Source organism: Protomyctophum bolini (assembly GCF_963924005.1).
Source record: "Protomyctophum bolini genome assembly, chromosome: 18".
NCBI lineage: Eukaryota > Metazoa > Chordata > Actinopteri > Myctophiformes > Myctophidae > Protomyctophum > Protomyctophum bolini.
In genome coordinates, this window is record NC_137879.1 from 41,775,970 (window position 1) to 41,793,613 (window position 17,644).

Here is a 17,644-nt window from a genome sequence, read left to right on the forward strand (position 1 = left end):
AGTAGCCTGGCACATCAGTGTCAACAAGTACTGACAACCAGATTTTGAAGGAGGTAGAGGCCCTACACAGTCCATAATCAAATACTCAAATGGTTGAGCTAACGCTGGAATAGGACACAACGGTGCTGGACTTATGGACTGGTTGGGCTTACCCGTCAGTTGGCAGGTGTGACAGGTTTTTATAAAAGAAGATACATCCCTTTTAAAACGTGGCCAAAAGAAATGTTGCAGGATGCGACTGTAGGTTTTCCTAACCCCCATGTGCCCAGCTACTCCATCATGGGAGGTTTTCAACACCAATTCTCTGAATTTTGTGGGCACCACAACTTGCAAAACGGGCTCCCCCACACCAGTCTCTCCTTGACCACACCATTTTCGCAAGAGTACTTCATTAATCACAAAATAACCCTGTGCTGCCGCAACAGAACACTCACGGAAGTATCAGCTCTTTGCTCTTGAACTAACTCCGTAATTGAAATTGACTGAAGAGGTACAGGTATTGACAACACTTTGGCACCCGCTTTTCCCTCTTCAGCAGACTCTTCCTTTTTCCTCATAGCGCGAGTTACTGCACATGCCGGAAAAACCTCCGTTTTCCCCGGCTGGGTAGTTGTGTAAGACTGACTTGGGTCCTGCGTAACCACATTTGGCGATTTAGCGTTAGCCCACACTTTATCCCCAGCCAAATCATTTCCAAGGATTATATCCACCCCTTCCACTGGTAACTCAGGACGCAGTCCCACCACCACCTCCCCACTGACCAACCCACAGACAATGCTCATTCTATGTAGGGGTACTGGAATTACCTGCATACCCATACCTCGCATTAAAATTTAATCGCCTGTGTCTGAAATAATAATAATAATAACTTAGATTTATATAGCGCCTTTCAAGAAACCCAAGGACGCTTTACAAGACAAAAAACAAAAAACAAAACTAGTTGCCAAAAGCCAAGGTGAATAAATGTCTCTTCAGTGCAGACTTGAAAGTGTTCAATGTGGGAGTCTGGCGGATCTCCAAGGGGAGAGAGTTCCAGAGGGCAGGTGATGCCACGTAGAAGGCTCTATCACCGAGAGTCCGCCGTTTTGCGTGACGGATGGTGAGGAGTTCCATTTCTGAAGACCTCAGGTTCCGCTCAGGGGTGTAGTCCTTGAGGAGGTCAGACAAATACTGTGGGGCAAGGGCATGGAGTGATTTGTAGGTGAGGAGGAGCAGTTTGTAATGTATGCGGAACTTAACCGGGAGCCAGTGGAGGTGTTTGAGGGTGGGGGTGATGTGCTGCCAGCGTTTTGTGCGGGTGAGCACTCTGGCAGCGGAGTTTTGCACGTACTGCAATCTGTCCAGGGATTTTTTGGGGAGGCCGAACAGAACACTGTTGCAGTAATCCAGCCGGGAGGAAATGAAAGCATGGATTAGGGTCTCTTCAACAGAGTCTGGGAGTGAGGGGCGGAGTCTGGAAATGTTTTTGAGGTGGAAGAAGGCAGATTTAGTGACAGATTTGATGTGGGATTGAAAGGAGAGGGTAGAGTCCAGGATGACACCCAGGTTGCGGACTTCAGGGGACGGAGAGATGGAACAGCCATCCACCTGGAGAAGAAAATGTCCAATTTTCTCAAGCTGAGCCTTGGGACCCATAACCATGAGCTCTGTTTTTTTGCTGTTGAGTTTGAGGAGGTTGGTGGTCATCCAGGTTTTTATTTCAAGGAGGCAGTTGACAATGGACTGTGGGGGGAGCAGAGCGGTTGGTGTAGTACTGAGATACAGCTGTGTATCATCAGCATAGCAGTGGAACCGTAGATCATGTTGGCGGATGATCTGACCGAGCGGAAGCATGTAAATGGTGAAGAGGATGGGACCAAGTACAGAGCCTTGTGGCACGCCGTGGTTTACTGGGGCATGGTGGGAGCTGGAACCGTTGGTGGAGACAAACTGCTGCCTGTCGGACAGATATGAGTGGAACCAGGAGAGAACGGATCCGGTGAGTCCAAGGTGGGTGGAAAGGCGGTTGAGGAGTATGGAATGGGAGACAGTGTCAAAGGCTGCAGAGAGATCCAGAAGGATCAGGAGACTGATGTTGCCGGAGTCAGCAGCCATGAGGAGATCGTTGGTGATCTTGATCAGGGCAGTCTCTGTGCTGTGGAAATGGAGGAGAATGGAATTAAGTCGTGACGGACATAAGTATGTAATGCCCCCGTGTCTCTCAAGATGTTAACTTTAACTGCCTTTCCACCAGGCAGTGATACAAAACCCTCTGAAAGGAATGCCGTGTACTCAGCATTTGGGTTACCCCCAGTGGAACACATGATATCAGAAACACCTTCCATGTTAACCCTTAAAGGTGAGGGAACTGCCGGTGCAGCCAACGCGGACGGTTTGATTGGTGCACCACTTAACATCTTCTCTTTAGCTTGAAGAGCAAAACAATTTTTTTTTCAGTGTCCCGTTTTATGGCAAAAATGACAAACACTAGGGTCGTCCTGTTTCCCGGAACCATGCTCAGACTTGGAAAAACTTGACTTCCCCTGCCCCCCAAACCACTTTCCTGTACGAACTGAACCACCAGACTGAGGCAGACAGTCACCAACTGTACTTTTGTGTGTTAAACAGTATTCGTCAGCCAAACCGGCAGCTTCCTGGGGGGTTTTCACTTTCCTCTCGGTTATATAGGTAGCAATATTAACTGGCACACAGTTTTTGAATTGTTCCAGAGTAACCAACTCACGAAGCCCATTCAAGGTTTTAACCTCTGATGCTACGCACCATCTGTTAAACTGGACTAACATTTCTCTCCCAAATTCCACATACGTTTGATTTTCCTCTTTCCTCCAATCCCTAAAACGTTGTCTGTAGGCTTCGGCCACCAGCTCGTAATACCGCACCTTTAACAACCTCATATATTTTACTATCCAACACCGATAAAGAAGCATAGGCCTCCTGGGCCTTACCTGTGAGGACATATTGAAGGAGTAGAGTACGCTCAGCATCAGACCAACCCCTGGCTTCTGCCACCGTTCAAACAGGGAAAAGAACAAATCTTGGGAAGTAACTTCAGGTTAGCACCAACATTAAACTGCTTTGATTCATGAATACTCCATTCCAACTTTTTCAATTCAGTTCTTTGCTTCATCCCTTCAATCTCTTTCTCATGTTCAAGTTTAATTTGAAGCAATTCCTTTTGTTGTTCTTTCTCATGTTCAAGTTTAATTTGAAGCAATTCCTTTTGTTGTTCAAAGGTTAATTGCCCTGAAGAAAAAGAAGAAGTTTTATCAGACCTCAATTCACCTGGGTCCTCATCCTCCGATGGGACCGCCTCCTCTGCTAATACAGCCTTTGCCACCAAACCGTCGATCAGAACTATCTTTACCCTAACCTTTGACTGTTTGGCACAAACAACGATGTTGTAGTGTTCTGCTAGTTTTAACAGCTGCTCTTTTTTGCATCTATCCAGCAGCTCCATAGACGGAGCCTGAACAAATTCTTCCACTACAGAACCCATTTTGTTTAAAAAAAAAAAAAAAACACTGTGCCAAGGCTTTAACCAAAAGTAGCAAAAGACCCCAGAGCCCAACTCCCCTACCTAAACTGCCTAACAAAATCTGACTGACTGTCTCAACCCTAGACTTCAGTGGCCCTCCCGAGTCCCCCCCTCCAACAAGGGCCGCTCAGTGGTACCACCGCATTCCAGCTTTTGTGGAACACAGTCTAACCCCAGAAACAAAAAACAGTGAGCCCCATAGGGAGACCCACTGTTAAAAAGCTATCCGGGAGTTGGAACCCCAAGGACTAAAGCACTTTACAAACTCAAAACCCTGCACAGAGAGAACACAAACAAAAGTTCCTACTGCTCTCTCCCTCCGCCCAAACAAAATACCCATTCCCATGTGTCCCCCAAACACTTTGTTCCACTTAAGAACAAACAAACAAACCAAGCCTAAGTTTATCAAACACTTGATAGAAAAACTCCAACAGGAGGTAACAACCAATTCTACCAACAAACTAGACTAGAGTGACGAGCCCCCATCTTGTCATGAACGGACTTAACCATGACAAGAATGGGAGACGACACACAGGAGTAAATGCCAAAAAGTATAAGTATTTATTTTAAATTAGTCAAATAATTATAAATCATACTTAACAGTTGAAAATGGGGTGTGAGTCATCAGTTGGATCAGTAGTGTATTGCATGTGTGGATGTGTGAAAGTGTGGTGTATGTGCAAGTGCAGCAACTTAGATCAAAACAAACTTAAAGGAGCAAAAACCAGACATTGTTCCCTAGGCAGGAGAGAGAGACAAAATGGCCATGACCAGCCTGCTTAAATAGGGTGAGCCCAAGTGGAGTCAGATCGTGCAGATCGCACGCAGCACGCACGCACGCACGCACGCACGCACGCACGCACGCACTATGCCGGCCGGCACGATACTACAACATTACCATGGCAACAGAGTCCGTAAGTTAATACATACTGACGTGACACTATATGGACGTGCAAACACCACACAATAACACAGGACTTCACCACGCTACAGTCCGCTGAGCGTCCCGACAGAGCAACCTGTCAAAAACAGCCAACGCTGGCCACAGCTAAACACTAGCATTGCTACATAAACATTGCACCCTGTGCGCCGCTCGCTCACTCAATACTTGCGGTATACTAATGCGGACACAACGTGACAATACTACTGCACAAAATGCTACCAGTAGCCCATAGCAAAACATTATACATTTCACACACTACAGTTCAAAACTAACTTACCAACGGGCTGTGTGCTCCTGATGACATATCAGAATGTAATGAGTGACGTTCTGAACAACCATTCATATGGTCGCGGTCGCACAGTCGCGCATGCGCAAACACTTCCATCCAAGTTCCATAATCCTGACTATCATACTGACGCAAGTATCAAGTATAATGTAAACATGAAATTAGAGTTATGGAATTATTAAAATAGGACAATTATGAAGTGAACTTATTTTAACACCCCACAGTTCCCATTATTTATAAATGAACCTTTTTATGTCCATAAACTTTACTTGTTTTTAAATCAAAACTCAAAAGAACCGAACACCCATTGCTAGCCGGCCCTCTCAGGGGCCAGGCCCAAAGCTGAAGTCCTTGGGGGAAGGGGTGGAACAGGGTCCCCTGAGCCTGTGAGAGCAGATCTCTCCGGGTTGGGAGCTCCCATGGTTTCCCGCAGACCAGCGACGGGATGTCTGAGAACCAGACCATGTGAGGCCAGTGTGGGGCTATCAGAACCATCTGAACTTCCTCTTCCCGCACTCTCTGTAGGAGGGGAGGGAGGAGGCCGAAGGGGGGGAAAGCATATAGTAGGCCTTGGGGCCATCTCTGGTCCAGGGCATCCGTGCCGAGGGGAGGGTTGTCCCTCCCTATGGAGGAGAACATGGTGCAGTGAGTCGACTCTCTGGATGCGAACAGGTCTGCTACTGGTGCCCCAAAGCGGCAGCTGATCTCTGCCACCACCTCTGGGTGGAGTCTCCACTCCCCCGGGCTCGGGCCGTCTCTGGACAGGCAATCCGCTGCCTGATTGTCCAGTCCAGGCACCTGTATTGCTCTGAGGGACAGCAGGCGAGGAGATGCCCACTCCCACAGGTTGTGTGCAAGCCTGCAGAGGCGAGGGGAGGCGAGGCCTCCCTGCCTGTTGATATAAGCTGCTGCTACCACACTGTCTGTCCTCAGCAGCACGTGGTGACCTTGTAGGTGATGCAGGAACCCCTGTAGAGCGAGCTGGGCTGCTTTCAGCTCCAGCACGTTGATGTGCTGGGAAGCCCACTGACCACTCCAGCGGCCCCCGATTCCTGTGCCTTCGTGCACCGCCCCCCAACCGCCCAGGGACGCGTCTGCTGACACTAGCAGGCGCCGCGTCACTGCGCCGAGCCTGCTCCCTCTGGCTAGATTGCCTGGGCATCTCCACCAGCGAAGTGCTAACTGCAGCCTGTAGGTGACTTGTACCTTGGCCTGCAGCTGTCGCTGCGGATGCAGCCCCAGGCCGAGGAGGCACCTCTGTGCCGGGCGCATATGGAGGAGTGCCAAAGGAACTATTTGGACTGCCGCTGCCGTCAGTCCCAAGAGTCGCAGGCACATTCTCCAGGTGACTCTGGCTCCCGTGGAGAAGAGGGAGAGACAGGCCATGAGATCCTGCTGTCGCCCCTCCGTCAGGGACACAGTGGCGAGTCTGGAGTCCACAACCATGCCGAGGAACTGCACAGCCTGGCATGGCTCTAACCTGCTCTTCTCGTGGTTGAGACGTAGCCCTAGACCCTGAATGTGCCCCAGGAGTCGGGTTACGTGGCGGTGACATGTTTCCTGTGACTCGGCGCAAACAAGCCAATCGTCCAGATAATTCAGGATTCTGAGTCCTTCTCGCCGGAGAGGCCCCAGGACTGCATCCATACACCTCGTAAAGGTGCGCGGGGCTAGCGAGATCCCGAAGGGGAGGACGCAGAACTCGTATATCTTGCCTTCGAAGCTGAATCTCAGGAAGCGCCAGTGCCCGTGCCATATGGGGATTTGAAAGTAGGCGTCCTTGAGGTCTATAGTGGCGAACCAGTCGCCTGCCCGGATCGCCTGCTTCACCCTGGGAATTGTCAGCATCTTGAACTTCAGAGGTCGAAGAAACTGATTCAGGCCCCTGAGGTTCAGTATTGGTCTGAGGTTCCCATCCTTTTTGGGAATGAGAAAATAGCGGGAGTAGAACCCAGCCCGCTGATCCTCTGGCTCTACCTCCCTGATCGCTCTCTTTGCCAGGAGGGTAGAGACCTCCGTCCGTAGCACTGCCATGTGATAGTATTGGTCATCATTCTATAGCATTGGTCATCATTCTATAGTGTTCTATAGTGTTTATATAGTGTTATAGTGTTTCTATAGTGTTATAGTGTATCTATAGTGTTATAGTTGTTGTGATATACAACATGATATGTGTATGAGTGCCTATGCTGTGTACTTGTACGTGAATATACAAATGTACAGGATATGTATTGTGTACTGCCATGAACTGTGACAGACTGACTTTAGCCACTGAAGCCATCTCAGAGAGCAAGGCCACTTGCTGCTAGCCGATGTTATTGTTATGTCTCAGTGGCACGTCATGAGGACACGAGGATCCAGAGAGCTATATAATGATTCTGTATGTGTATAATACATTGTTAACCTTTGGCGAGAGTGTACAATTAGGATAATAATTATAAGTGAATTATAATTATTATAATTATAAGTTTGGGAAATGTATTGTGTTTTATGGCATGTGACAAGTTGTGTTTATTCTGTTTGTGAATGAGGTGCTGAGAACATGAGACTGTTGGCTATAGTACTCAAGTGAATGCATACAGACATGGCTGTGAGTGACAGGTCTCTGATTGGACCTGCCCCTCTCTTCCTTATTGGTCCTCCCCGACAACACCAGTTTCCTGTTGGCTGGGCACTCTTCCTGTTGCTCTATAAAAGCTCAGTTGAACTTGGACTTCACCAGGGGACGACAGCATGTTTGCAGCAGAGACTCGATCCCTCTAGTCCTCCGCCCGTTTGCCTGCCATTTTTGTTTAGTTCGTTCTGTGTTAGGTGTTCTGTTTGTTTTGCAGTAAGTTGCCTTAGAGATGTTTGGTTTTGTCATCATTGTTGTTCTTATAAATCTGTACATTATTATTTGTCATTGTTAAATCAGAAGCCCGGTTCCTACTCCACCATTTTTGATTAGTTAGGGTAGTTAGGGATTTAGAATTGTCTTTTGTTTAACCTTCTGTTAGGGCCTTTAGATAGGGGTAAGCTTTAGATTTTTAGTTGGACTCGTTTTGTTAGAATATAACCTGCACCTTGAAGCCAAAAGGTGGGAGTTGTGAAGGAGAAATGTAAAATTGTCTCTGTTGAAGAAAAGAGCTACAACAATAAACTAAAGTTATTTTTCAACCCTGTCTCCTCTCACATTATGTTGTTTACCTTAGGTGCGTAACATGGCTATATAGCACCGACGACGAGTCCATATTAGGTCGTGGCGTATTCCGTTCTTGCTATGGCATATTCCGTTCTTGCCACGGCGAGTGTCCATATTACGTCTGGCGTATCCCTCTCGTCGCGGCTAATTCTTAACGCTGTGGCGAATTATTGTTTAAGCTGCGACGTATGAAGAATAAGCCATGGCGTAATGAAGAATATGCCATGGCGTAAAACAATAGGTCACGACCTACGTCGTCCGCCATGAAATGATCTCGCTGTCTCTCGATATCCCACCCTTTTCACATTGGCCTGTTATAGCGCCACCAGGTTGCTAAAACCTGACCTGGCTTAGTGGAGACCTGTGCCCCGAGGGCCACTTTTTCTAGTTTAATTATTTGTTCGAATTCTCCTGGTGCGAGTTGACTTGTGACAATGAAGTTGACTTGTTGAGAAGTCGACTTTGGTTACTGCCTATTGTGTTGTGGTGCACACACTATTGAAATGTAACCCTAACACACACCATTTAAATGTAAATGTAATCACACCCCTGTGAAGTGAGCGTTGCAACAGTTGTGCCGCTCACTTCACAGGGGTGTGATTTTTATTATTACAGTATTAGTTTTTTTACTTATGAAAGCAGACAGTCTTCTGTTTGATACGGTATATAGTATGTACATATATAGGCCTTATTTTGTGAATATTTAGTTGTTCAGGTCCATGCCTTCTCTAAAGTTATCTCTGGTGGGCGCAAGCTGCATTCAATAACCAATTACTGACAAACTACATGGGATCAATGTGTACTGTTTTCCTCCTAAAAGTAGACATTCAGGGCTTTCATTTGGTGTATAGTATGTATAGGTTATTAATTGATGATTAAAGTTTCTTTATTAGGAAAAAGACCCCTTGAGATGTACCATCTCGTTTTCGAGGGGCTCCCAACACAGTTACATGTCACAACTTTTTTGTACATGTAAACAGTAAAACAAAACAAATTACATACACCTAACATGGACACAAAACACAAAACATTAAACATTGAAACCTTGAAAACCTTACAACCTCATTGCGGCTTTGAATCCCATATTATAATGTAGCATAATATGAAGAGTCTATGTCCTATACAGTGAGTGCAAAAAATAAATAAATAAATAAATAGATAAAATAAAATATAATTAAATAATGATAATAGTAATACAAAATAAAATAAAAATAATTAAATAACGGAATAAACATGGTGATATAATGGCATATTTACTGAAAGCAAGAACATAAGACTTTGAAGTAGGAAGACAGTGAACTTTTGAAAACTGGGAATGATGAGATGGATCTAATGTTATTTGGTAAAGTATTCCAGTCTGACGGGGCTTTAAAGGAAAAGGCATATTTACCAAATTCAATACTGACCAAAGGAACATTAAAATAAACCTGAGTGGAGTGTCTGGTACGTTGTGTTGAAGGGATAGAAGTTAAATAACGTTTGAGGTAAATAGGATAATTGAAATAGATACATTTAAAAACCAGTTGAATCCAGTGCATGTGTCTTCTTATATGTAAAGGTGTCCATTGAAGTCTTTCATACATTATGCAATGGTGTGTGAGAAAAGGACAGCCAAGGACAAATCGACAGAGTCTATTGTAAGCAGTGTTAAGCGGCACAAGATCTGATTTTGAGGCATTTTGGTAAACCACATCACAATAGTCAAATAGTGGAAGTACTAATTGCAAAGCCAGTTTCTTACGTACACTGAGTGAAAAGCAGTTTCTGGATCTATATAAAGCATTTATTCCGAAGTTAACCTTTTTTAACACATGGTTAATGTGAGATTTGAAAGCAAGTTCTGGGTCCAACCATACGCCTAAATATTTCATATATCAGATTTCTTCCCATGCATGACAACACACTGTTTTCTATTATGGAGGTATGAGTTGAACCACAGAATTGCATTTTGAGAGAGGCCAATCGCATGTAATTTATCCAAAAGAAGATATCGATCAACTAAATCAAACGCCTTGGTTAAATCAATAAATATGGCACCAGTGACTGTGAGTAGACCTTTTTCTGCTGAAGAGTATACATCATTAGTAAGTTTAAGTAAGGCAGTTGTAGTGGAATGATTGGGCCTAAAACCAGATTAAAATTCCGAAAGAATGTTATTCGTATTGGTATATTGCGAAAGTTGGTTATATATCAATTTTTCAAAGACTTTGGCTGTAGAGCAAATAATTGTAATAGGTCTATAATTATCACAATTGAGTACATCACCACCTTTGTGAAGTGGTGTGATACGGGCACTTTTAAAGATAACAGGAAGCTCACATGTAGACAAGGAAAGATTAAATAAATCGGCAAGTGGATACATAATAATGTGGGCAGCTAATTTTAGAAATCTGTTTTCAACTCCATCCAGTCCAGCACCACCATCAATTTTTAATTAATTGATGACCTCCTGGACCTCAAAAAGTTAAACAGGCTAGTACACTGTGGACCATTATTGAACGAACCAGGAGTAAGATATGTGTCATTTACTAGAGTGGAGCCGACAGAGGAAAAATGCTGATTGAAAGCCTGGGCAATTGATAATGGGTCATTTAATATTGTGTCATTGCATCTTATTTGATTGATATGATGCTTATCTGATGTATTCATAACCGATTTGATTTTTTTCCAAAATTGCTTGGGATTCTTAAAATAATTTGTGAGACTTTCTTTATAATAATTTGCTTCCGCATCTCTGGTTTTTGTCTTGCTCCTATTTCTAAGCTGCCTATAAGCTTCCCAATCAGCACCGCTCCTCGTCCGCCGAAATGTTGCCCACGCTTTGTCCCTTTGCCTGAAAAGCTGTATAAGTTCAGGACTGACCCACGGGAGATGTTGGCCCTTCACTTTCACTAATTTCCATGGTGCATGTTTGTCAACAATCAGGGTAAATTCTGAACAGAAAAAATCCCAGGCATCTTGAACATTAGGTATGAGTTGATATCTATCCCAATTTATCGCCAACAAATCATTAATAAAAATATCTACATTTATTTTTTTATATTGTCTGATTTTTATTGTTCTTGGGGGGGATTTGGGTAATTTAATTTTCCATACACAGTATATAATGGAGTGGTCACTAAAGCAGTCAGCTAACACACCTGATTTCAGAATTCTGTTAGGATGTGAAACGAGTATCCAGTCGAGCAGTGTCTGAGTAGTAGGTGTGATTCGTGTTGGTTCAGTGATTAGTTGAGTAAGATTTATATTGTTAATCATGCATTTTTCTTTGGAGCAAGATCTGTGTAAATAGTTTTTATTGAAGTCACCCAAAATAATCAGTTCATTCCTGAAGGGAATGGAGTTGATAGTAGTAATGATACAGTTAAATGACTCAGCTGGTGCGGAGGGTGGCCTATATATGCTACCAATAGTTAGGTACTTATTTTCGTGAAAATGTATCTTAACAAAGATACCTTCAAAATGTAGAGGGTCTACTGTGGGAGTGATTAACTTACTTATGAGATCAGTGGAAACATATATGGCCACGCCTCCTCCACTCTTGGAGCACCTGTCAGATCTATAGAGAACATAATTAGTGATGCTTAATCTATTATCTGGAATGTCACTGGTAAGCCATGTTTCAGAGAGTGTAATACTGTTAGGTTTATATAGAGCAACCCATGGCCTAAGTAGCACCATTTTATGTTCTAGACTCCGGATATTCACATGAATAACTTTTAATCCCTTGATATTATCCAGACTGATAATAAAAAACAATTGTCTCACTCTCACTGTTTAAACATAGATTAGGTAATGGATGGATCCAAGCCCAAGGTTTGTAGAGGTTACAAGGTTTACATGCTACAGACATAAAAAGTGATAAGTCATACCCAGACAAGACAAACAAGACAAACAGACGGCACAGGACAGACACAAAAGCAGGTGAACAACAGCAAAAGAAAAAATAACAAAAGAAAAAAACAAGACCAAGACAGGCCCATTAAGAAGCAAATCCTATCAGTTCCCAGCTCTCTAGTGCTTTGGTAACATCACAGGAGAAGGCAAGGTCGTGCTTGAGGGAGATTGTGGAAGCTGTGTGGTACTTGGGGAGACAAGGTCAGGCTCTCAGAGGGACTGAGGCAGATCAAGGGAACTTTTCCGTCTATCTCAAGGTATAAGCACGTAAGAACCCTGTGTTGTTGGAGTGGCTTAAGTCACGGGATTACACAAGCCCCATTATCCAAAATGAGATCTTGAGCATAATGGCAAACTCTATCGTCAGAGAAATAGCCACTGAAATCCAACAACAACCACAGTTGCAATACTCCTTCATTATAGATGGAACACAGGACATAACGGGGACCGAACAGGAATCAGTCTGTTTCCGTTACGTCGACAAAGATCTGTTTCCTCACGAAGAATTTGTTGGTTTATATGAGGCGACGCTCACAACAGGAGAAAACCTAGCCAACATAGCCAAAGACGTGCTGCTTTGTTTGCATTTGTCTCTTGATGTACTTAGGGGACAGACATACGACGGAGCAGCAAATATGTCTGGAAAATATAATGGTGCACAGGCCTTTCTTTCACGAGTGCAACCACTGGCACTGTATATACACTGTGGTCCTCACTGTCTCAACCTAATCACAAAGGGAGCTTGTGGAGTTTGTTTAGTAGTCCGTGATGCGCTGCAGTGGGTCCATGCACTGGGGCGTCTGTATGGACTTTCGGGAAAGTTCAAGACCATATTTCAGTCCATAGCAACATCTGAAGCTGGGACCTTCACGACACTGAAACCACTGTGTCCTACCCGGTGGACTGTGCGGGTTAAAGCCATCCATGCCCTTTTCCAACAGTATGAGGCAGTGTTGCTCAGTTTGACAGAAATGGCAAGGTCTGACTCTGATAGTGCCACAAGGGCAAATTATCTACTGGACCGGTTCCAAAATGGCAACACAGTCCTGGGACTCCGTCTTGCTCTAGAGCAGGGGTAACCAACCAGGGGTTCGCAAGCTACCAGTAGCTCGCGGGAAACTTTCAAGTCGATCCCGAAGTGTCAGACCCATTGGAATGCAAATGCTTGCCTTTCAGGCTGCCTTTATATCCTACTCGTCTCTTTGAAAACGCTTCTGATTGTGATTGTGGGTGGGGGGGCGGACGGATGACGGGGACCAAACGGCGGTGAAAAGTTGACTTCACTGACTGATTTATAAACGGCTTCGAGTCAGTGTTATTTCCATGTTGCGTAGCACTGTCCAATCTTTGGTATCTTTGGCAGCAGCAGCTGTAGGCTATTTTGTCACGATCGCGTTAATGAAACCAAACGCTACACGCGGTGCATGATTATGTGAATCATGTCAAAATGAAAAGATGATGTGGTTGGCACACAGCGCAGCAGCAGCGCAGCACAGCGGCCCGAGAACACACTAAGAAATATAACATTATTATTCTCCTCCTCCTCCTCCAACAACTCGATAACGTTCTCATTTTAGTTGGTTACTCATTTTCTGAGCCATGCAAATAAACAACAACCAGCACTGACTGGAGACGGAGAGGTTCATGTGCCCTGCGCGTAAAGCTTAGCCAGAAACAGGACAGTCATTGCGTCAGCATGGATGTAGCCTCGGAAACCCAGACGTTATATTTTTAGCACAGAGGTGAGGGGGGGTATCGTTTGGGGGTAACGTTTGCGGCTTCTATCTGTTACTTCTCTGACACAGCGCAGTTCAAACAGACTTCAGCCAGTCAATAGTGGGACACCGCACGCTGAGAGCCACATACACAGCTGCATTTGGTTTTTAATTAAGGGCGCGTTCTGAATAGACCATGCTGCAATGCAAACTAATAGGCGAATGCACTCCGGTGCATATGCAAAGGGAAAGAATGACTTCTGTCCGTGACAATAATCAATGCTACAGTTTGAATTCTGTACACACGCACACATAGAGCAAAAAATATGATAAATATGAAATATGAAAACTTGTTGAACTACAACGCATGAGTCAAGTAGCTGCTTTTTTATCAAACCCTTTCCTCTTTACTGAGCCCAGTGTCATTGAACTGCTGTCCGATAAAATGCAGGATGTGTTTGCATTAACTTCAGATATTTAAATGGAGATTATTGGATTAGTAAGTGACTGTCACCTGCAGGTCAGAGCTAAAGAGAAGGAATTTTGGTCTCTTGTGAGCAGAGAAGTATCCCCTGATTGTGTCGTGTGCATTGTGTCAAGCTGCATGCCTACTTTGGTTCCACGTACTTAAGTGAAATGGCCTTTTCACAAATGAAAATAATAAAATCCAAGTTTAGAACTCGTATGACTGACTCACATCTTAATGACACCCTCAGACTGGCAATCACTAAATATGAACCAGATTTCAAAACGCTTGCAGATAAAGTGCAGTCACAGCAGTCTCATTAAAGGTGGGCTGACCCTGAGAGTATGTCACCATATCTGTGCAAATATATATGATCATGTTATGCCTATGTCATTTGAACATCTGCCAATATTCATTGAAATGAGAAACAAAATATTTCTAATACTAATTATTTCTAATTTGTCTTAATATTATTTGACATTGATAATATACTTATAACTTACTATAAGTTTTTATTCTAATTTAAGCTTTAGTCTTTGTGTGGATGTGTGCACATGCATTGAGCCTGTCAGAAATAGCAAAAAAACAAGTGTGGTAGATCTTGGCTTACAATTGGGAATAAAATGGGCTCTTGGGCTTGAAAAGGTTGGTTACCACTGGGCTAGACCATGTCACCCGCTGAGTGTCACACTGAGTTATTGTCTTTAATAATTATTAGCTCATTATAAATCAAGCTAAAACGTGTTCTATCTCTCTCTCTCTTTGTGTGTGTGTGTGTGTGTGTGTGTTTGTGTGTGTGTGTGCGTGCAGGTTCACAGCTGCAGCACTGTTCCAGAGAAAACTCGAACATTAAGTTATCAGTTTGTAACATATGTGCGTGCTTAGGTGGGGAGTAGCCCTGGCCCTTGTTGTTACATACAGTATGTACAGTATTTCACATACAGAGCCATAGATGATAAATGATCCGTTTGTACTCACCCATTAAATAATTCCAAAGACGTGGACAAAACGTGTATTTAGTCAATTATCTCCACTTTTTCACGAGATGCAGACGGACGTCTTTCTCTCCGGGCGAGGGGGGGCCGGAATGATAAACATAAAAGTTTGGGTCACACAATTGGCAGGTGCCTTGCGATAGGTGCTGGGTAATTAATCACACCACCTGCCAATTGAAATAGTCTGAAATACTGTATGTAACAACAAGAGAGGGCTAGGTGGGTAGATTACATTGCGGCAGTTCTAAATAATATGGGGTGCCCAAAAGGTAGATGACATAGGCTGTGCAAGTAGAACACTTGGTTGACATCAACAGCTTCTATAGTAGACAGCTTTGTTTTCAAAAGTATTGCAAATATTGTCTGAACCCTAAGACCTACCACTTCCATTCAGAATGGGGGAGAAGTCTTCTTTCCTCACATTATTCTGCATCCCAGGTACTATACAGTCACCCATTCTTGAGATAAGGGACAAAACTTTTTTCAAACTGGATTTTTTTTTTTTTAAAGATACATTCAAATCAAATAGATGTATTTGTAGACACAGGTCTCAACTACCAATCTTGAGAAGGAACAGGTTTTTCGCATAACATTTCTTTCTAAAATGGGACATTTATGCACTTAATACCTGATTCATGTCAACTCCGTCAGACACACTAAAATCCCTTTTAATTGAATTTTATCATTTCAACAATAATATAAAGTCCTCAGTTATCTTATAATGGCTTTCAGTAATCAAGTTAAGTAATACAAATCTTTTAATATTATTTTGTTCCAATATCACACTATTATGAAATATCCAATTTCTCAAAACCGTCATTTCAACCTTTATTTTCAATATTATAACATGAAAACCATGTAAAAAAAAAAAAAATCATCATTACGTATCATTTCAGTTGGTGTTTCAATATATAAGCACAAAAGATTTGACAGCGAATTTTCTATTTCTTTGGAAATTAACAAAAACATCACGGGACGAACGTCTGACGGAGTTGACGAACATCTGACGGAGTTGACAAGTTTAACTGATTTAGGTTCTAGACCACCTAGGATCTTGATTCTGGTGACTAATCCCACATTTTCAAGGATGAGGATACAGTGGTACTATTTAGATTTGCCCTGTGAACATGGCAGCCATTTTTCAAAATGGCCGCCAACTTTCTGTTATTTCCCAATAACTCAAGTTCTACACCACCTAGGATCTTGATTCTGGTGACTAATCATACATTTTCAAGGGTGAGGAATACAGTTGTACTATTTATATTTATCCTGTGACCATGGATGGTAGACATTTTCAAAAATGGTGGACCTGCTATTATTTTACCAATTTACTCAGGGAATATTATCAGAATAATATAAAATCTGTGAATACATTTCTTACCAAGAATTTTCTTCACCAATGTTTGTAAAGGTGTCTACTAACATATCCCACATTGGTTTCTATTTGACCACCCTAGGGGCATGTTTGACAGCTGCTGAAAGTTGGGTACCATCAACAACCAATATAAGGCTAAATGTTCTAAATTTCATTATGCTTTAAGTAGCATGTGGCATGTCAAACTAGGGGCTTTTCATGATTCTGGATCCATTCCAAGCATTAGTTTTGCACAAAAAACACTACGTTGGCTAAAAACGGCCATAGCCATCATCACAGATGTGATGAGGTCAGCACATGTCGGAACATTTGGGCAAGTGGCTATGGCCAAACTAGGGGGTCTATGGCCAAACTAGGGGTCAAACTCCTTGGGCAAAAATCGGTGAGGTGAACAGTGAGCAGTGAACGAAAGACTGAAGACAGAAGATTTGGCTTCAGGACCATCAGGCAGGATGTGCAGACACTGAAGGCATCAGTGTCTTTCTCTGTGTCCCCAGCATGTCAACAAAAGCAATGTTACCAAATCAAAGGAGCCTTCACCTCATGTCACCTGGGGCTGGGTGAGCAATCGTATCCTGTATCTAAACTCACAACTAAATACAGACACTTGGCCAGACTGCCGTTTGAAAGGGTCAAACCCCTCATCCTGATTGGGGAAGACCACCCCACCTAATCACACCAACCGAACAAGTGAGGTTGGGGCCTCCAGGTGGGCCAGCAGCCATCTGCACAAGACTGGGCTGGACCCTGCAGGAAAGCAATCTCCAGCCAAGACAATGTAAGTTGACTATAACAGAGCCCCAGAACACAGAGCTCAGGAGAAGGATGTAGAAACACTGGCAGGAGGCCACCAAGATACAATGCCCCAGAGACCCAGAGTGTGCCACCACTGGCAGTAAGGAGATCAACTGCTGCAGCAAAGATGTCATGAAAGGCAAGTCTCCACCAAAAAAAACCCTGAACCTAATCGGGGTGTCAAGAGACCAAAGTTTCTCCCCCACAGTTCCCTGCAGTGGCCAGTGAAGTCAAACTGTGCATCTGTACCTGAAAGGGGCAAGTCAAAGGCCAGAAAGCCCACCTCCTTTTAATGTCCTGTCAGTAGAAACTCAACCTGCACCTGAAATAAGCCCTTACCTCTCCCAGAGAAAGTTCATCCTTGAAAATGTAATGATTAGTCGCCAGAATCAAGATCCTTGGTGGTCTAAAACTTGAGTTATTGGTAAAATAACAGCAGGTTGGTGGTCATTTTGA